This window comes from Dendropsophus ebraccatus, chromosome 1, assembly GCF_027789765.1.
Source record: "Dendropsophus ebraccatus isolate aDenEbr1 chromosome 1, aDenEbr1.pat, whole genome shotgun sequence".
NCBI classification, from domain to species: Eukaryota; Metazoa; Chordata; class Amphibia; order Anura; family Hylidae; genus Dendropsophus; species Dendropsophus ebraccatus.
Window position 1 is genome coordinate 158,844,328 of NC_091454.1, and position 22,901 is coordinate 158,867,228.

Sequence of the window (22,901 nt, forward strand, 5' to 3'; positions counted from 1 at the left end):
GCTTGCAGGGCTTTGATGTCACTGCTGACCCCTGTGACCTGGAAGTTCTTTATGTAAACAAACACAAGTCCAAAAAACAGTGACAGAGGAGGAGGCCCAGTGACACAGAGGGGGAAAACAATTGTTGGACAAGTCTTTAATAGGATTTATGGCTTTACAAAAAATGTGTTCAAGGATAGGGGATGATGGTGGAAGTAAAAAAAAATGTGACCGTGTGACAGTCACCATACACTGTGCATAGAATTCTGCAGCCAAACACCAACCTCAGTGGTCACATACAACAGAAAGGGAAGCCAGAAAGCTCCTGTAAACTTTGACACATACCTGTACTTTAAAAAAGAGGGGGGGGGGAACTGCATGACGTTGTTAGATTTACCCTTCAATGTGAGGACAAGGTGATATTAGTGCTCTCACTGTTATTGGGTCTCTGAAAGTGACCTCCAGCTATTTCCCAGCTCTTTCTTATTCTCTCCATTTTAGTTTGGTAGGTAGAGATGAGCGAACCAGACGGATTTCTGGTTCGTATCAATCATAAATCTCGGCGGCTGACTCCCGCTGTCTGTTCCCTCCATGCTGCGGGTGGATATATCGTAAGGAACGCCTGGAAAACTGGGATACAGCCATTGGCATTGGCTGTATCCCAGTTTTCCAGGCGTGCCTTACGATGTATCCACCCGCTGCACGGAAGGAACAGACAGCGGGAGTCAGCCGCCGAGATTTATGATTCATACGAACCAGAAATCCGTCTGGTTCGCTCATTTCTATTGGTAGGACCAGAGATGAGCATGTGAGGAGAGGTTATTCACACACTGACTATGCAAGGTGCTATGGGCTAAAGTGAAAGAACCAGCAGCACAGCAAAGAAGGGGTTATACTGAACACTGAACTGATGATGATTATGATGATGATGATACTGATGATGATGATAACAGTGATGATGACAAGCCTGCTGTTAGGTTGGGACTGACAGACAAGATTTTTAAATAGACGTAATTTACAAATCTAATGAACTTTCTGGAACCAGTTGATTTAAAAAAAAAAATCATTGGGGTTCCTCTTTAAGGGCCTTTTTTCTGGGATAAGGAGTAATTTTTGGTAAATAAAGTGATTTATAAATATTTTAGAAATCACCAAGGCTATCAAACTTAGAAAAGTTGTTTGACGTGACAGTGACCATTCAAGAATTACTCTCATTAACCAAGATTCTTTGCACCATGTTTGGCCATGGACCCTCGGGGGCAGCCCTATTTTTAGAATGATCAGTCTACACAGGATCATTCACATCAGCCTCCCTGTAACAATCTCTATGTATTCATCCACATTATTGTAGTTTAGAAAAATAAGTTAGTAAATTAAAAATATAGAGTATGATGTTAGAAGAAGCATTTTTTCAGTTATGTTCAAGATTGCTCCATACCCCTTTAAATCCTCCAACAAGGCTTAAAGGTAATTTCTAAATTACAGAACAGTTTAAGATATTGGTTACAGTATTTCATTCAATTTTATATATTATCCACCAGCAATCTGATGTCCCAGTCAACATGTATTTGAGCCATTCAATGAAGCAAATTTTCTATTCTAAAATGATTTGCACTAATTGAATTGGCCCTGTCCTATACAAAAGGTCAGCAGAAAAGATATCATATTGTGATTGCTGCTACCCATATACTCCTTTACCTGCAAATAGATTGCCACAAAGTGACAGGACTAAATCTAGTAAAACTGAAGAGTTGCTGACCCTTCCACCAACTATGACAGATAGTTCCTGGATGTTTAATAACCTTAATATATATGATAGATTTTATTTACTGCAAGCTCCATTCTAATAATCTCTATCTGCCTAGTCTAAGCACATATACCAGTCTTGAACAATATACTAGTCTTGAAGAATAATATACAACATTGTTACTTTCTACATGAACATATCAACTAATGGCAACCTATTTTTTTAGGAATTGATATTGTTTTCCCAGGATACACCGTAAGTACTTGTTAGAGACCTATGCACTGATTCCCAGCCATCACAGTCCCCCCACTGAATCCAATATCATTCACTAGTTTAAGAACCCTTGCCTATGACGTCTTTTTTTATTTGACCCCAAACTTCCGAACAGCCTTATTAGCTTAATGACTAAACCTTGGGTTAATAACAAACTCTTCAGATTTGCTGACATAGTAGATCCCCATACCAAAGCAAACCTACTCTTCCCAGCCCTGTCCTCTAAGTATCATCTACCCCCTTACTCCCAGTATTACATTGTGCTAATAGGTCAATTCATAAAATCAATCAACCTCTGTTGAGCTGGGGTATACAATAAAGTGCGTATTTCAGAAATCTATTGGATTTTGATGCGGCCTGACCCAAATAAGGAGATTCATTATCCCTATATGGCTAAAACATCTAAAAAAAACTGGCTAAAACATCTAAAAACCTTCCCCTCCTCCACCTAAAAATTACTTGAATGCTTAAATGCAAGATGTCCACAATATGGAACATTTAAATGGGCAGTGTAACGAAAAGTAACTTATTGATTAGAGTGGGTCTTACTGCTGACACCCACTGTCATCAAAAGATATAGCTGGGGAAAGATCGTGCAATTCTCTCCCCAGCCGCGGCTAAGAACATTGAAATTTCCCATAGACTTCTATGGGGAATTTTGATGGACTGAGCTGTTGGCTGGGGATTGCATTGTACTGCCGCAATCTTTCTCCAGCTATATCTTCTAATCACAGTGGGTGTCAGCAATAAGACCCACTCTAATCAATAACTTTTGACATGTCTGGTTACATGTCAAAAGTGAGTTTTCATGACAGGTGTGTTCTTACTGCTTTACTAAATAATAAATTGGAATTTTTTTGAAGCTTTTTAGTCCCTTTGGGACATATACTGGACCCAGAGGTAGGACCATGGGTCATCATAATGGTCCTGGAGGTCCCTGAATTATGATACATTATACGAGTCAAGCGTTTTTTCCCAAAGTCTCTTTTCCTATTTACCCCCATTCCACCTTGTCTTTCATAAGCTCACAATTGTTAAAACGAATGCTGTGGCTTATCTACTCTTACCACTGATCCAATGAAAACTTTTATGCATCAAAACAAAGTGCTGGATCCAATAAAAAAGTAGCTCAACTCAACAAGTTAATTTGGCATACGGCATAATTTCAGGCCTGGGTGTAGCTGGGGTCAGTTCAGTTGAAGTCTGTAGTATTATGTTTTATTCTATTCTTCTAAATTGCTGTCAGTTTACGTCAGCTTTTCAGTTTGTCACCCATTGTCTTCAATAATAACAAAAAGAAAAAACAATAATGGAGTCTCATATAAATAATAGTATTATGATGATAGGTGGATGTCTGGTCTCTTGGACCCACATTGTGACCAAAAAAATTAAGGGGTTCTCACCAGAAAGTTGCCCCTTACTCTCCATAAAAATTTGCAGATACTTTTTCTGTTACTGACACTATGAATCACAATAAACATTTTAAGGCTATGTGCCCACTTTGGAAACCTATCGGGTGAAGGCGGCCGTCTTGTTAAATAGATGATCATGATTATCAGCTGTCTTTTTAACAAGATGGCCGCCTTTCCCCAATATGTTCCCAAAGTGCTCCCCATAATGGTCCTAGAGACCCCTGAACTATTATATCAGGCAGCAGGTTATGGTACAAAAACAGGTAGATCACTATTATTTGATAGCTCATATTGAAGTGAACACAGAGCACTCAATCTATGTTCACACACAGAAAAAGAAATGCAAGATACAGCCCTAATCTTGAGTGAAAACAAAACAATGTGCGAAGAAATGAAAAAAAAAATGCAGTTTTTTGCAAAAGCAGGTAGTAAATAATGAGCATGTTCATTATTTGGATGATCGTAGTCAATCACAGAGGTTTTTCTATACAGTGTGTGCACTGCCATACAATTTTCCATTGACTTCATCCGAGCCCATTACTACATTGAAAATACGGGCACATTTTTAGCTCAAAATAATGAACATATTTTGGTATTATTTTACTGTTTGTGATCTTAACCTCATGGTCTAGAAAGAAAATGAAGGGCAAAACTATGAGATGGTACTCAGGCCACAACATATTAAAGAGAATGGCCCACTATCCAGTTACCAACAATCAGAAATGGGCAAACAAGTTGTCCAAAACAAAAACTGAGTTGAAAACATAATTGGTTGGGAAGATGTAATACATGAAATGGAGGAGAAATGCAGAAAAGAATGAAGAAAGGAAAAGAGAAAAATGAGTAAGAGGACTTGTGTCATCAGAAACTGATATTCAGAGGAATAATTCGGAGCTCCTGTGCCCTAAAACTAAACATGTAACAGACCCCAACCAACTACCTAAAATAGCCATTTATAAAAATGTTGTCTTCTCATGTGGCAGAGGGACCTTTTGGTCCCACTCTACCACCAGGGCTTGGGTGCCACTGTTACCTCTGCACCTCTTGTGGCTATACAACAACTATCAACCCTTTATCAATATTTTACATATATAACTGTCAATAATTTGTTGCCTATTTCTTTATCTTCTAATACAAGGAACACATAAGGAACTAAAGCAGCAACATTAAAATAAAAAAAAAACATGTTTTCATGTAAAAAATGTATATATTTTCTTCATTCCAACAAAATAAACGTTTACTGCAGTAATGTGCTTACTATCAAACAAGCTTACTGTCTCAACCCAACTCTTGTTACCCACTTACCGAAAGCAGAAATGTAACAGATATCAGGCTAAGTAACAGCATTAGATGGTGAATTAGTACAATATGAGACTGTGTACTGTATCAGGTTCCATTGTTTTAGTTTATGGAATGAATCACTGTTGGCTTTAGAGACACATTGAAAGTAATTGTTTCTGATGACTTACGAAGTAGTCTGATCACATTTATCTATACAAAATGATGGTTATGTTCTGTATTTTTTAACACATCCTATCAGTATGGCAATTTCCCTATATTTACGCCTTATTCTACCATACTCTTAGGTAAAAATGATCTTACTAAAACAGCTTAATAAGTCTTGTTGTGTTTATAGAACAGAAAGGGTATTGTGATCCCCTGGCTAAATTCCCAAACTCCACTAATAGGGGTCCTGCTTAGATACCCACCAGCTAATGGCAAAGAGAATATGATGAGAAGAAGTCACTATGTCTTTAAGGACCTTCTATACATATAGTACATATAGACTTGTAGTTATACTGTAATATATTTAACAAACATACCTTACTTTTAGCAAATACATTACATTACATTACATTTAGTGCCTATATCTAAACTATGCTATTATATCAACTACATAGAGTTTTATGGGTCTTGAGCATCCTTCCTATGTAACATCCTCTCTCCCTTTGTATCGGTCTGCTATTCGTTTGGCTCATGTTTATTGGACTTGTTTTATTATGTATAACATAAGACAACAATAATCAAAAACAACAACAGCAATGATATATGGAATATTATGTATAATGGACGGTATTTTCAGGCTAACTTCCAGCTAAAGCCGCCAGTTCTGTACTAGGTATTGCATATTGATGTGCAGCGCCTATGAGCTTCAGGTAGAAAATGTAATTTATCCTTTAGGTCTTTAGCTTAAGAGGCTTGTGTAGTCTGATTTATACACTGTCCTAAAAGCATAAATATCAGCAAAGACACTTAATCACAGCCCAAGCCATGTATAACATTTGCATTGGTTATAGAACAAATGACTGCAGGGTGTCTGAGCAGCAATATCATAAGAAATTGAGATTGCTAAAAGGACTCCCCTGGAATTGGTCTGTTCACAATTGGGCAGATGCCTACTGTGTTCAGTGTGAAGAATAATATATGCTTTGGTTTTCTGCATGTTGACATTTGTAACATTTATGCATATTTCACCTTGTGAACTTTGCTTTGACATTTAGCTTTACTCCATGTAGCTTGCAGCCACATCGCATTTTAGAGCTCCACTCCTCTTTAACTTTCTGCCTGAGAAAAGATAAGCATTACTACTGTTCGGCATTAATCATTGAGCTAATCAATGAAGTGCTGTTTCACTGTACCAGCATGATGTGACTAGTTACTTGGAGACAGAAACTCAAAGGCCAGCAACTCAAAGCTTTATTGTGAAGGGTGGGTGAATGTCAATGTCAAAAATACCAGTAGGATTTTGTATTCATAAGAACACAATGTACCAAATTTTCTCCTCTTATGGCTTCTAGTGGCTCATGTCTGCTTCTGGAAAGGGCTAGAGTTTGATATTCGCTTTTGTTAATTAAAAATATTGTGTATCGATCACCTGTATTGGCTAAAATAAACTTATAGAGAAACAAATGTGCTCGCTGATGTCACTGTGCATTATAATTGTTGTGTACTGTGGGCTGCCCAGCATCCAGCCGGCTGTGCGTCAAATATTCTAACAATACAAAATATAATGCTATAATTATTTTTTTTAAGAACTTTACAAAACACATCATTCATTATTTTTTTGTTGTGCTTTTTGTTGATATAGTTTAAAAGAAACTCATAGGAGGCCAAAATTCATGACCTTTATTGGCATGGAACTTAAACATGTTTACAATCTTTGACATTGTTACCTGAAGTGTATCTGTCACTTTAGAAAGCATTTGATATCGCATAGAGACATAAAAAATAAAAAAAAAAAATAGTGCAACAGCTATAAATGCTAAAATATATACATATAAGGTGACCTCAGAGAAGAACGGACCCTACAATGTAGACTGGCCTCTCCTGGGATAATACTAAGGCTACACATTCTGGACATGGAGGATCCAGCATTTCTCTGCTTTAATCACCCATGGGGGATGGGTAGAGTGCAATATCCAAGATGGAGGCAGCCATTCCCCCCACGCGTAACACAGAAAAATGAAAAAAAAATTGAACAGCACAACTATTTTCACTATGCAGGTATATACTGCCATGAATAAAATACAAACACCAAAAAGTGGATCAAAGAATTGTGGGGGAAAAAAACGGTGCATCTGATGGCGCAATACCCTTGTTGGACCCAGCAGATGAACCTCAGGAAAGAACCCAAGTTAACATGATATAGGATCAGGAAAATGTCTAATGAAGGAGGTAATATCTCACAAGTTGCAACAATAAAGCTTTGAAAAATCTTCCAGATCCTATATGATATTAATTTGGGTTCCTTCCTGAGGTTCATCTCCTGTCTCCTCCTTCCCCACGGAGTGGGAAGGCATCGGGAATCAAATGCAGAATGTTCGAGAAGGTTCAAGGTTCGATCAAACCTATGATTTCCCGATGTTCGATCAACTCTAATCAACACCAGACTCCTTCTGTGAGCTGTTGGATGGTAGAGGGCTGAAGTCCTATTTCAACAATAAGGCCTACATTAGAGTGGTGCTTAATCTGTACAACTAGGTCAGGTGAGTGGGCATTGCGGGCTGTGAGAAACTATACAAAGTATCTCACAATAAAACACAGAGAGTGGCCATTTTTTTCAGCTATTGTTGGCTAAGGCTGGGGCTACACATAGAAACATAGAAGATTGTCGGCAGAAAAGACCACTGGGTCCATCTAGTCTGCCCTTTTAGTATTTCCTTTCTTATTATCTTAGGATAGATGTATGTTTATCCCAGGCGTGTTTAAATTCTGTTATTGTAGATTTACCAACCACCTCTTCTGGAAGTTTGTTCCAGGTATCTACTACTCAGTAAATTAATATTTTCTCACGTTGCTTCTGATCTTTCCACCAACTAACCTCTCACTGTGACCTCTTGTTCTTGAGCTGAGTTTTTTTTTACTAAAAACACTCCCCTCTTGAACCTTATTTAGTCCTTTAACATACTTAAAGGTTTCAATCATGTCCCTTCTTTCCCTTTTTTTCTCCAGACTATACAGATTCAAATCCTTAAAGAGTCACTGTCGTATTTTTTTCTTTTTTTGCAGAAATCAATAGTCTAGGCGATATTAAGAAACTTTGTAATTGTGTTTATTAGCCAAATATGCCATTATCTGCATTTAAAAAGCCTTTTTTCCAGGTCCCCCTCCTCCTTCCTCTTTTCCATCCACTGCAAAAAATCTGGAAATTGTGACTTGTTGCATCAGACGTACACAGTCTGTTCTAGGAAGAGGGGAGGAGGGAGGAGGGAGTTAGCCGACAGCAGAAAGCAGACAACAGAGGATTACAGGCACAGAGCTGGGTGAACGCTGTAATCAGAGCTCAGAGGGGTCAGTGCTGACTGTCAGAGGAGATAGAAGGTTATGTATTTGTAGATTAACTCTTTGTTGTCCTGTTTTGGTCTTTTATTTAGCTTTCTCCATAGGAGAACAATGAAGACAGGGGGGAGAGCTTCAAACTGCTTTTTCATGATAAAAATGCATTTTTCGGCTAATAAACCCAATTACAAAGTTTCTTAAAATCGCATGGACTATTGATTTCTGCAAAAAAAAAAAAATTCACAATAGTGACACTTTAAGTCTTTCCTGATATGGTTTATGCCTCACACCCTCCACCATTTTTGTAGCCCATCTTTGGACCTGTTCTATTTTATCAATATCTTTTTGTACCTGAGGTCTCCATAACTGGACACAGTATTCCAGACGTGGCCTCACTAGAGCTCTATACAGCGGGATCACAATCTCCCTCTTCCTACATGGTGGTTACCAGTCACACGACCAGGAACTACCATATGACACTGCCTGGTCATACAACTCCATCACTTATACAAGTTAATGTGGTAGCGTTGCTAGATTTTTGCCTGTGTTGTCATTCACTTGTATGAGTAATGGAGTCAGTGTCAATCATGTAGAGATTGCTGTGTGGCCTCAGACTTTAGCTATACACGTATGGCATGATCAGCTGCTTTGTGTAAGTTTACTATGCTGATTTATATATTTTTTAACCTCCCTGTTGTGCCAGATTAGACTGCAATATTGATAGATCATTTTTAAATGACCCAGCATACAATAGATTGGCCGCAACATGATCAGAATTAATCTTATAAACTTGAGTATGGCCAGCTGTATTCTTTTAGTCCTGTTTTAACCATCTCTAATCAACTAATTTAGAATATTATCATTATACTTACTTTTTATTAGGGATAAAACCATTTATTGAAGATGAAAAAACTGCAAATTGTTAAAATATTAGTGAATATAAAGAAAATATTTCAAATACAGTTTAAAATCACTGAGCTTATACTGTGTGAGGCTGCTGCATACTTTTTGCTATTCTGATATTTTATTGTTCTGTCTCTCATATATAACATATATTTTTCTATCAACAGCTTGTTTCTATAGGCCATAACCTGGAAGTATATGTCATGCTTTCACAAAGATGAGGTCTAAACACTTCTCCTAGCTCAAAAATTATCCCTGCATGTGGAAATCAATAAAACATGACAGTAAAAACAACTGGCACTCACTCCGCTATATGACACTAACATGCAGAAACACAGACGTGATATATGAACAGTTTTCTTGGTCGAAAAGCAGGGCCACAAAGCATTTATGAATAAAGGAGGAAAAAAAACATTTGTAGCATCTTGGTGGTGAATATCATAATTGTGTGTGTGGGTGTGTGGGTGTATGTGTGGGTGGGTGTGTGGGTGTATGTGTGTGTATGTGTGTGCATGTGTGCGTGCGTGCATTTGTGAATGTGTGTATATGTGATGTTTGTTAGTGTGTTTGTAAAATAATAACTGCATATTAAAATGTTGTTAACAAGAAATATTCAGTATTACAATATTGAAAATTTCAAACATTCCCAGGGTCTTGGATGTCTGCTGAGGTACACAGAAGGTGGCTATACTGTACTTTCCTCCAGCAAATTGGGCTGCTCATCAGACTCTCAACAACCATCTGATTACTGGGGAGATTTTAACAGGGTTGACTGTACTGGGCAGTCCGCGTGTACTACAGGGGTTGCCCAGCTGAAACCTAGTGCCCAATTTTCCTGCAAAACAGCTACAGGGTCAATGTAGCAACTACACATTGAAAGTAATGGACTGCACATGGGAAAGCACAAATATGCTGGGTACTCCAAAGCGGGGGACACTAATAGTAGGGGTTGGCCAGGATTTAAAAAAAAATGTCTGCTTTCTTTCTAAAATAGCCGCACCCCTCAGGTAATGTGTGGTATTACAAATCAGCTCCATTCACTTTAAAGCGACTCTGTACCCACAATCTTTCCCCCCCCCCCCAAACCACTTGTACCTTCGGATAGCTGCTTTTAATCCAAGATCTGTCCTGGGAATCGTTTGGCAGGTGATGCAGTTATTGTCCTAAAAACAACTTTTAATCCTGCAGCGCTGTGTCTAACAGCCGGGGCTTACATTTGTATATGCATTAAACTGGCACCACCTTTCCACCCTCCTCATCATTAGGAATGATCCAGGAACATTTGCTGCTGCTTGAGCTTTGCACAGGTTTATTAACAATCCAGCCCATGTTCATTATACACACAGGTGGGGAATAGGAAGCAATCTGCCTGGAGCATTCCTAATGATGAGGAGGGTGGTGAGGAAGGACAGAGAGGTGGTGCAAGCCTAATGCATATACAAATGTAAGCCCCGGCCGTTAGACACAGCGCTGCCGGATTAAAAGTTGTTTTTATGACAATAACTGCATCCCCTGCGGAACGGACTCCAGGACAGATCTTGGATTAAAAGCAGCTATCTGAAGGTACAAGTGGTTTGGGGGGGGGGGGGCAGATTGTGGGTAGAGAGTCGCTTTAATGGAACTGAGGTGCAAAATCACACCCAAACTGAAGACAAGAGTGATGCTGTTTCTGAAAGTGGCCACGTTTCCTGATCCTATATAACTTCTTAGGGTAGCTTCACACGTACCGTATCGCAGCAGATTTGACAGTGTGGGTTTAATGCTGTCTTCATTCATTTACTCAAATCTGCTGCAGATCCGCAGAAGAAAATCCTCTGCGGTACATAACGTGTAAAGCTACCCTTAAAGTACTTAATCACGAAAGCCCCTGCAAGGTAAGGTATTTGAAGTACAATATCAAAACCTAAGAACACATTTAACATGAATTCCCTATGTTCACACGCACCAAAATACAGCTGTTTTGTGGGCGTTTTTTGGACAGCCATTATTTTAGCGACAAAATGTGTTAATTTTAGGCAAATTAAGACCATAACATTGTCTCAGAATGCCTTACATTGAAGTCAATGGAAAAATGGCCAGCAGTAAACACACCATAAAGAATAACAGCCAGAATTGAGCACAGCCATAAAAAATAATGAACATGCCTTCCACCAATATTATTACGAAGTGGGAACATAGCCTCTAATAGTGGCACAATGCAGTCATAATTTTGAGTGAAATGTGTTACAGGTGAAAAAAATTACATTTGTTCTAAAAACGGGTAGTAAATACTCAGTAGTGCTAACTCGGCTCTTTCCGGCTGCTCTGTAGGAATGAGTAGAGCCGCAGGTCCCGTGCTGTACCTTTGGCTATATTCATAACCAAGAAGTTGGTGGCCCAACACAGAGATCAGCAGCGGGGGGTACAGAGGTTGGACCCCTGCAATCTTTTACTTGGATAGGGGACAAGTTAATTTTGCCTGGACAACTTCTTTAAAATCAAAATGCAACCGAATTTTGTACCTTTTTTACCGTTGTGTTTTGCTTTTATTCCACAACAGGCAAGGAAAGTCATAATTAGAGATCTGCTTCTCAAAAGTCACCCACAGCTTCATGTTAGGATGGTGAAATCCATCTAGGACTCAACGAGTGCTAAGCCCCCATCAGACTTAGCCAAAGTCAGAGTGGATCCAGCCAGGCACGGACGCGTTCTCATCCAGATATATTTAGAGAATAGTCTCTTAACTGCCTTGAAAAAGGATCGTGGCAGCAGCACAGGGATCACTTGAAAAAGATAAAGCAACCTCGGCAAGATGTTCATTTTAAGGATGTTAATCCTGCCGATCCATGAAAAATCTTTCCTGTCCCACTTGGCATGATCCACTCCAAACAAATTCAGGTCAATAATTTTAGACAGGTTGTTTTGCTTTTATTTTACTGTGTGTATGAACATAGCCTAAAAGTTACAGAACAGTATGACAATAACAGGGATGTAACATTTTTTAACCCCTCAACTTAGGTCTAGGATCCTGTTTTCTTCCCAGGAACTCCCTTCTGGTCTGTGTTACTTCACACAGGATCATTCCCATTTGGCACTTCCTGCCTTCTATCTGCTAAATAGTTTTCATCCCATTTTGTGCATTACTAAGGTCCACCACCAATTCTGCTCAAGTCCCAGTCTCAACCACTCCTTCACATGATAGGCAAGCTTTTCTAGCCTCCATCCCCTTGACACTCTCAAGAAAATAGAAGAAAATCTGTTCCAACATCTAGCTCACCAATGTTCTCATGATTGGCAAAGAAAGGCCTTTTCCCCCTTTAAGGCCACAGCAGGCTCTCCAGGTACCTCACATGGCTGTACTGCACACTCTCCCAGTATGGCACCAAAATGCTGCACTTTTTCCTTTCCTTTCCCGGGTAAAGTAAGCAGTTTCAGTGCAGAGTTTCAGCATCACAACCTTACATGCCAGGGCTTCATATGAGGTGAAAAAAAACTGAAGTGAACCTAAAAGCATTTGAAAGTTATAATTCAATTTTTTAAAAGATTTATTAGCTGAAACTATTGTGAAATGCATTTGGATGAGCCGACTTTGACCTAATCAAGGTTCTTTCTAAACTAATCCAAGCAATTAGATATACATCTCAAGTATAGTCATTACAATAAAATTACGGAGACCAAAACTACTCAGCAGAAAAGACTGGGTTCTAATTGTGGTCACACACTGGCTCCAGTCGGCCAAATGTACTGCACGCAGCTCCTATACTGCAAAAAATATGATGTTTTATTCATTATGTTCTTGTTTTATGTTATTGGGAGAAGATCTGTGCTCTTTTTTTCCTTTATCATAATGTTGGTACTGAACTTTTCCCCTCTAAGCCATTACTTTCAGTCTTGCTATTATCACATTCAGGCTGTGCTTCAGAATGTGCTAACTCACCGTGAACAGACGTCTCACTATCTGATGTCCACAGAAGTGTCATTATTATGATTAGGACATTGTATACAACAATCACTGCAGTATGTACTATAAGATATTTATGCACCTGTCAGGACACACATCAAACCTGCCACAATTCCCTCATTTCTCTTATTACAGCCACAATCTACTCATCGTGTAATGTCTGCTTCCAACAGGATAACGCACCATGTCTCATTTCTCTTTAGGCTGGTTCTGGGAATATGACAATGATTTCAGTGTATCCAGTGACCTGCGCTGTAACCAGATCCCTACCAATAAGTCACCTCTGTTCCGTGGTAGAACGGGAGGTTAATATCATAAATGTGCTGCTTGCATATGTGTGGAAACTACATCATACGGCCTTGTAAACATGTAAGAAATACATTTAAAAAATGTGGTCCAACCCAATACTAGAAAGGTGCACCTAACAGAATTAGATTGAGCATACTTAACTACAGTACATTACACTTTAACGGTATAGCATTAATTGTAATGGAGCCGCATCATAGAGGGGCAGGGGTTTCCTCCCACTGGGGGTGGGCCGGCACCTCCAGTGCTTCACCTCCGGATGGAGCCCTGAAATAGAACAGCGCCATACACAGGAATCGGGCCGCGGTTCAAAAAAAGGACTGCAGCACCAGCTTCCTGAGCCGTCGCCGTTCTACCCATGAGAGAATCTTAAAGCGAATGTACTGCTGGTACATTTGCTTTAACGGTTATATGAGCTTATTACTTAGAGTTAATGCACAACTCCAGTAGGATAGGGGAAGGTGGTACATGTAATGGTATAACTGGGGTGACATTTTATTTAAACTGCAATCATTCTAGCAGCTAGCCGCTACTGCTAGGGCACATGCTAGCAGACAACTGCTACATTGATACATGATACATTACATGCAAACATGTAAGTATCTAGCTTCTATTACTCTTGTTTAGCTTACATGCAAGCACTTAGCCTTTATCACTGTTACATAGGTCATGTAGACAGACAGCCTCTATCACTGTTACATAGTTTACATGCAGAGAATTAGCTAAGATTACAGGTACATAGGTTACATGCAAGCAGCTGGCCACCATCAGTGCAACATAAGTTACCAGCTAACAGCTAGCCACAACCATTGCTACATGAGTTATATGCATGCAATTAGCCACTATCACCACTACATGATTTACATGCATGCAAGTAGCCCCGATCACCACTACATAAATAACATGCATGCAGGTAGCCACTATCACCATTACATGAGTTACATGCATGGTTAGCTACTATCACCACTACATGATTTACAGGTACAGGTAGCCATGGTTACATGCATGCAGTTAGCCACTATCACCACTACATGAGTTACAGGTACAGGTAGCCAGGGTTACATGCATGCAGTTAGCCACTATCACCACTACATGATTTACATGCATGCAGGTAGCCCCGATCACCACGACATGAATAACATGCATGCAGGTAGCCACTATCACCATTCCATGAGTTACATACATGGTTAGCTACTATCACCATTACATGATTTACAGGTACAGGTAGCCATTATGACCATTACATGGGTTACATGCATGCAGTTAGCCACTATCACCACTACATGAGTTACATGCATGTAGGTAGCCCCGATCACCACGACATGAATAACATGCATGCAGGTAGCCACTATCACCATTACATGAGTTACATACATTGTTAGCTACTATCACCATTACATGATTTACAGGTACAGGTAGCCATTATGACCATTACATGGGTTACATGCATGCAGTTAGCCACTATCACCACTACATGAGTTATATGCATGCAGATACAGTAGCCACTATCACCACTACATGAGTTATATGCATGCATTTAGCTAGCTGTTAACTCTATCCTCTGGGTAAAGATAATATGGGACTTTTGGATTATGTTTCTTCCAACTGGCCATAGAAGTCTAAGTTGCCTGAAAAGGGTTCTTCTGCGGTCTAGATGGTAACAGTGTCGCCTGAATGAGGCAGGAAGGATGCATGTGACACCATTCAGACGTAACTGTCCATTCTGTTCATACCACTGCACTGGATGGCATTTGTTAGGGTCAACTAGGGATGTTCACGTGTCTAAAAGAAAGAGTCCATGTAAGAGGATAAAAAGACATAAGTCATCTCCTCTGACTGTTCTCCACATTGCGTAAATAGCATAGAATAGCCGGAATAGAACCTACTGGTTCAATAGGGCATAATTATTGTCACTTCAGATAAAGTATATAGCCATTCTTCCAGCTTTTAATTTGCAGAAATCCATACCGGTGTTTTATTATGCATAAAATTAATGTCCTATTGATATCTAGCACCATACAGTAAATCTCCAATTGCTGTGTGTTACAATATAACTTCTGTAAAAGCTGCAGTGGTGAGAGAGAATATCACTTTTGATGGCTGAGCCCTGCAGAGATTAGATAAATTGCATGGGATCACTCTGAGCTGACACTTCTACAAACTCATGTATGCTTCCTGTGCACAGAGAAATAGGAGGTTGGAAGGGTCAAAAAATAAGGATCTTGACTTATATTTTGAGTAGCAGCATCACTTGAAGCAATCAAGATAATTAAGATCCAAGCGCTGTACAAATGACTCCAGCTCTTACTGTGAACTGTACTCTTTATCTCCCACCTTAGATGATATAACCTTTCCATAGTCTCCCAGCCAGGCTGGTGCTACCAGTTACTAGCTATAGGGCTGCTTCACGCTGTCTTCTTTTCTAGCATTTTAAAATGAATTAAATTAAATATTTCTTCACTTTGCAAGTGTTTTCCTGCCATTTTCCAAATCCTATAGAGAAGCCCATTGAAAAAGAAAAAATCATCCAGAGCCTAATACAATTTGGGGGGGAAAGCTGACTCAAAAAAAGCTCCAAAAACTCTTCAACCCAGAATGCATTGTGTTATATTTATTTTTTGTATAATTTGGTGACACCATGTTCCCATTATTAAAGTGATTACCAATACAGCCACTGAGCTTAGAACTGCAGCAAGGCTACATTCAAGTTCACAGGACCATGCTGTAGTCCCTTGTAGTGCTGATATATAGAGTTTCCAATCTGGTGCTGGCCCTCCTCCATTCTAGGGATCCTTGGAGTACAGTCAGGTCTCCATCCATGAATAAGTAATTGCATATATAACCAGTATTCACTTCAAGTATACCTGTCACGAACACAAACTGCCTGAAAACGCTATTAGGCTATGTTCACACTACGTAAAACTACGGCCGTAGTTCTCGCCGCAGAACTACGGCTGTAGTTTGGAGGGTGGAACGAAGCCTTATTTGCAATGGGATCCCGGCCGGAGCGTACACACATCGTATACGCTCCGGCCGGGATCCCATGCGGCGCCGTAAAAAACTGATATGTCGGTTTTCTGCAGCTGGAATTCAGTGAATTCCGGCAGCAGAAAGCCCTGTCAGTTCACACAGTGAAGCAAGCAGCTCCCGTGGCTTGCTTCACTTTGTGCTATGGGAAGCTCTGATGCGGGCCATAGACAGAGATATTTTGGCTAATCCGTTTTTGTGGATGGAAATAATAAATAGCAGTTGAAAATGACAGTCAATATGTGTCCTTTTGTACAACAAATGACTTAAATGGAATTCAATGATCTATGGACTCTTAACAGTTGTAAGAAATTTCTAAGGTTCTAAATATAAAGTATGTTCTATTGACAGATTTTCCACATTTATTTGTCAATTTTATTTCCATTCCATTACCACTTTCCATTTCCCGAATGTGGGCTATTCAGAGCTATACACAAAATACAATAAAAGAAAGTTCAGTGTAATCTAGTAAGAGGCAGATTGTCATGTGAAGATGTATCTAGCCTTCTATTAAAAAAAAAACTTTGATCCTCACTAAAGCAACATTTGGTGTGTGTTGCTCTACGCCGTTCCTTTGCGTGAACACCCGGCCGTTTCGTGACTACTTAAGTACCGGCCGGGTGATCTTTCCGGCCGTGGAGCTTCCCACCGCATCAGATCTTCCCATAGCGCACAGTGAAGCAAGCAGCCGGAGCCGCTTGCTTCACTGTGTGAACTGACAGGTCTTTCTGCGGCAGAAATTCACTGAATTCCGGCCGCAGAAAACTGACATGTCAGTTTTTTCCGGCGCCGCATGGGATCCCGGCCGGAGCAAATACGATGCGTGTACGCTCCGGCCGGGATCCCATTACAAATAAGGCTATGTTCCACCCTCCAAACTACGGTCGTACTTTTGCGGCGAGAACTACAGCCGTAGTTTTACGTAGTGTGAACATAGCCTTAATGTAATCATGTGTCCAGTAAGTCCAGTAAGGCTGTTTGGAGCACTGCCCCACCCCCAAAGTGCTGATCCATTACTATCAGTGGAGCAGGCCAGTTAGGGGTGGGACGGATCTGCGTTCTGGTTACATTAAAACTATACAGGAATGGCGTCAAGGACGAAGTTAAGAGACTTAATGATTCTGTCATTCCCCCACATACACACTCTATGTGTGGTTCTCCGCACTATCCACAAGCTTAGATTTTGCACATTTAATATATATCTGTATAAAAACAGTCTGTGTCTTTTTTTGTGTCTTTCTGCTCTAAAATCTTTTCATTTTATTGTGGACAGTGTCACCTAGGCGGGGCTTCAGAGAGAGGGGGCCCAACTGCCATGAAGACCCGCCAAGGTGACACTGTCCACCAATGAATTAAAGTAAGAGTAAGGAGGGAGACAGTATCACTTTAATAAATATTATCACCATACTTAAACCCTACTGTGGTCCCAAGGGATGATTTTCATTAAACAGTCATGAAAAATGTAGTGGTGTAGTGTGGGTAGGGCCACAGAGGAGTTGCATGGACACAAATTTTCAAAGGCAAGCTGTGCATGGACAAGAAGGGAGGGAAATGCAGAAGTGACTGCTAAAGAATATATACCTCTTACAGCACCCAATCTAGGAGATGCTGTTTCATTTTAGACACAACCCATCACATTCATGGCGGTCTTAAAGAGTCCTCCGCCAACACACGGGCACCCAGCATTTATGTAGAAGCACAAGCCAATGCTAAAATTGCTGGAACTCTGAGCTGGTGCAGATTTCAACAATAATCTAAGCCTTTGTGCAAGCAGAAATTGTGAGAAATATGGTGCACAACCACACCCACTATTCCACCACTTCTTCTGTTTGGCACAAGAATTTCGCAACTTTTTGCCATCTACATTGCCTGTGCAGCTTGACAAATCCATCTTCAAAACGTCTAATTTCTGGAAAGCTATATAAATGCTCAAATGGAGGATTATTTTAGAAGTATAATTTAAGGACAGTTAAAGCGTATCTATCACTTAAAGTGAATGCACCATTAGATACATTGCTTTAAGATTTTTACATCAATAAATTGGTGCCGGCGCAGGGATGCTGGTGCCGCTGTTCTTTTTCTTGAACCACTGCCCGGTTTCTGAGCACCAGCTCGGCCTGAAGCACTAAAAGCAGGCCCACCCGCCCCCAGTGTGACAGAACCCCCTCCCCTCTGTGACACAGGTCCATTGATTCAAATAGACCGCAGCACAGAGGGGAGGGCAGAACATCACATTGGGGGCATGCTTCAGGCTGGGCCGGTGCCCAGGAATCGGGCCATGGTTCAAAAAAGACTGCAGCACCAGCACCGGCACCAGTTTATTAATGAGAAAACCTTAAAGCAATGTACATTCGCTTTAAGTCAATTATGGGAAGTTCCATAGGCTGCTATTTTAATTCCCTCTATTGCTACTTTACCAGTCAGAGCAGAGAAAGGGGCAGAACAAGCACTGCAAAGTGCTTCTTCCCCCTTCATTCTAGCGATGATAATCTAGAGGAAGGGAAAAAACTCATTAGGTAGAAGCCAGTTTTCCTTAACAGACTCCAAATCTGGCAGTCAGAATAAATCCCTGCAACCATTTTCAAGTTATCCAGTAACTATAATTTTTATAATTATATTATTATTACATTAGAGCAGAGACAGGAACCTTTAACCATACAGCTGCTGTAAAACTACAATTACCTTCATACCTGGACAACCAAAGCCAAAGCTTTGGCTGTACAGGCAAGATGAAAACTATAGTTTTGAAACTTATGTATTAGGTCAGATATCTTTTCTCTATACTAAAAAATTCAAATTTTTATTTTTCCATGCACTGCACTCTATTTATTGCTTTAGTCGTTCACCTTTGAACCCACTAAAGACCTACTATGTCTTATACACTGGTGGTAGAAACTACACACAAAGGGGTAGATTTACTAACATAGGGTGGGTTCACACTGAGGAATTCTCGCAGATAAATGCCGCGGAATTCCGTCGCCTGTACCCGCACACGGCCGCTCACCATTCTGCCGGCCCCATAGACACCATTCTATGGGCCAGCTGATTCCGCTATCCGCCGAAAGAATTGACGCGCAGAAAGGCGCACGACCATGCGCACGTACAGGTGACGGAATTCCGCTGAATTTATTTGCGAGAATTCCTCAGTGTGAACCCACCCATAGAGATAACCTGTAGGCTGTAAATGGTTGGCACTTCATAGGAAGCGGACATGGCTTATGTGCATCAAAGATGAACAAAATTTATCATCAGCCAAAGTCTCTAATATACCTGATGTATTTGTAGACTATCCATGTAAGTTCCCACTACTACTATATCTGCCCCAATATTCCATGTACGATCTATTCAGTGATTTTTAGGGTGCCTTCACACCTACCGCATCCGCAGCGGATCTCACTTCTGCGGATTCGAAGCGAGAAACCGCTGCAGATCCGGTACCATTCACCCCTATGATAGCACATACTCGCAGCGGGATTGACATCCCGCTGTGAATATGTGCTTTAACCCCCCACTGTCCACAGCCCCGCCGCCGCATCCCCCATCCCCGGCCACATCAGCCCATCCCCGGGCCGCATCCTGCAGCCGGCATATCCCATCCCCGGCCGCTTCCCCCCATCTGAGAGGGACTGATCTGAGCGGGACCGGAGCCGGGAGCCTCACTGCAGCCGCGCCGCCGAGCAGGTACTGTATGCTCTCGGCGGAGGGCTGCAGGATGCGGCCGGGGATGGGGGATGCGGCCGGGGATGGGGGATGCGGGCAGCTGGATGCGGCCGGGGATGGGCTGTTGAGGCCGGGGATGGGGGATGCGGCTGTAGACAGCAGGGGGTTAAAGCACATATTCACAGCGGGATGTCAATCCCGCTGCGAGTATGTGCTATCATAGGGTTCAATGATACTGGATCTGCAGCTGAATCTGCTCGCTGCGAATCCGCAGAAGTGAGATCCGCTGCGGATCCGGTAGGTGTGAAGGCACCCTTAAGGTAGTCAACCTTGACTTTATTTGTCTTGGCAGCAGCTGTCTGACACTGGTTGGTACGGGTTAATTTATTGTCCTCTAAAATTCCTATTTATTTGCATGCATGATTTGTCTGTGTCAAGGGTGCATTCTGGTGTTTAGAAAAAAAACATAATAATATGTTGCTGAAGCTGTGCAAAAAATATATAAAAAAAAGGTTATACTTGCCTACCCCCAGTCCCCCACAGCTTCCATTTGGCTCCTTCCAGTCCTCAACTTCCTGTTTTCTTTCTTCATCCAAGACAAGAGCTTTTGCAGGACTTGCCCACTTAGCCAATCCCTGGCTGAGACGGGACACATCTGTATTCAGTGATTAGCTGTGAGCAAGTCCTACACTAAGCTCAGAAGCAGAAAGAAGACAGAAGATCGGGGGATCAGAAGAAGCCAAATGGGAGCTGCCAGGGATCATTGTAGGACAGGGGTAGATAAGTATAGTCTCCTGTTTTGTTTATTCTAGTTTGGAGAAATCAGAATACATGGCATCTTGTATGGTCCAGCCTAGAACTTACCTCCTAATAGAAACTGAGATAAGCTTCAACCGAGCAATATCTTGAGAAGAAAGGGGGATGCAGGGGAGAGTAAGATGATGCAACTTAAAATGAAGCACTCCCACCGATCAGGTGTTTGGCCTCTGCACTACAGTGAGAACAGAGCCAGAAGCAGTTGACTCCATTCCTGTGTAGAGGCAATACTGCTGTACTGAAGCCATCCATTGAAGTTAATAGTAGCTGAGGCTGCATTACACCAGCCTTACCACTTCACAGGGAAAACAGCCAATAGCTGATCCCTGGAGGTACCAGATGTTGGTACCAGGTGTCAACACATCGGTGTCATGCTTCAATCAATTGTTTTATCCCGGACATTTTCTTTTCTTTGGTGAACAGTAGACAAAAAATACTTTGACTTTTCCTCTTAAAAACAATTTGCTTTCTCCTCATAACCTGGTATAATTTGACTTTCTAAATGACAAAAACTTTCTGTTTTAAGCTTTTTACTATTTATATAATTGAAGAACATTTAGGGTTTGTTTTATTCTCTTTGGCATGTCTCCTGTTCCATCTTTATCTGTTTTTATACCATTTATTTTTTTCCTCATAGCTTTTTAGAGCTTCTTTACTGCCTTCCTGTTTTAGTAGTTTAAATGCTTTCTTTTTATTTATTGTTCCCTTTACATTTTTATTTATCCATATTGGTTTTCCCTTGTTTCTTATTTAGCATCTGTACATTAAGGTGCCCTTAAAGTGGTTAAGGGCATCTCAAATTTCCCCTTTCTGAAGATCAGTGTTTGCTAGGCTCCTTGACAAAATGTTATAATGAAAGACAAGTAGAAATGTATTATATTATGGCCACAATTTCCTGAGTTTTATGCCCAACCTACTCTTTTGTTGCTCTATCGGGTCTACTGCTCAAAAAATGTGTACACAAGCAAAGAAATAGATGGCAAGAGCCTGATATATCTGGGAATCTTACCGCTGATCACAAGAATGGGGGTCCAGTGTTCCCCATTTGAATAGAGTGGTGATGAAACATGTATGGTATATGCTCAACTGGTCATTTAATAGATGGTAACGTGTGACGCCACATCTGTGGTTGTTGGTCGGAATATAGCTCAGCCAGATGTTAGGTTGTCGAGACGCCAGTGCCAGTTGGGCACACAGGTATGGTGGCACACCTGCTTTTATTTTAGATAGGCTGGCTATACCCTACTGCCACCCACAGTACGGGGAGATGACCCAAGGCAGATGCAATGGCTGTGTAGGTGCTTAGCCACTGAGTCCAGTTAAATGAAATAAACTCTTCTTTACTGCAGGAAGGCTTAATACAGTGATATACAGTAGGATCTTGACTTGATAATATACCTTAATATTTAGTGACACGACCTGTGCTGAGAGGTCAAGAAGAAGTGCAGCCGTGCTGACTGAGTTGCGTGCTGAGAGGTAGAAGAGGTTCAGAGAGGTAGGGAAGAGAATGTCGAGACAGTCCCAACCCAGGGTAGAAGTGTGCTCTGACAGAACTTTAGAAGGAGAATAAGTAGAATACTTGAGAGTAGAGAGAATATCCATGTTTTGACTCTTTGGTTTTTGCACCACCTATTGCCCACCAGTGTCGGGCGACCTGTCCTAGTGGGTGACACAAGCCCCAGACCTTGTTACCTGGGATGAGCAGAGTGGTCAGAGTTCTCTGATCACACCCGCACTGATAGAGTACGTAGGCTTCTAGCAACTTTGCTCTATCCGGATCAGTTCCCCTTTCTTCAGGATACTGTCCTGCACTTTTAGACTGGTTCTCGACGTGGGTTGGGATGATCCCTGACTTGTCCTCTCTAAGTGTGTTCAGCACTGCATAGTGTATGGAAGTTCTACTGTCAATAAAAGAGTGTTAAGGTATCTTATGTGCATCCATTCACTACAGAGACTGACCCAAAAACTCCACAGGGGACCAGGCATAAGCCAGGGCCCTACTTGGCTACTGCAGAGACCATTCTGGCTTGCGTCCATCCACTACCAAAGCCAGAGTAAG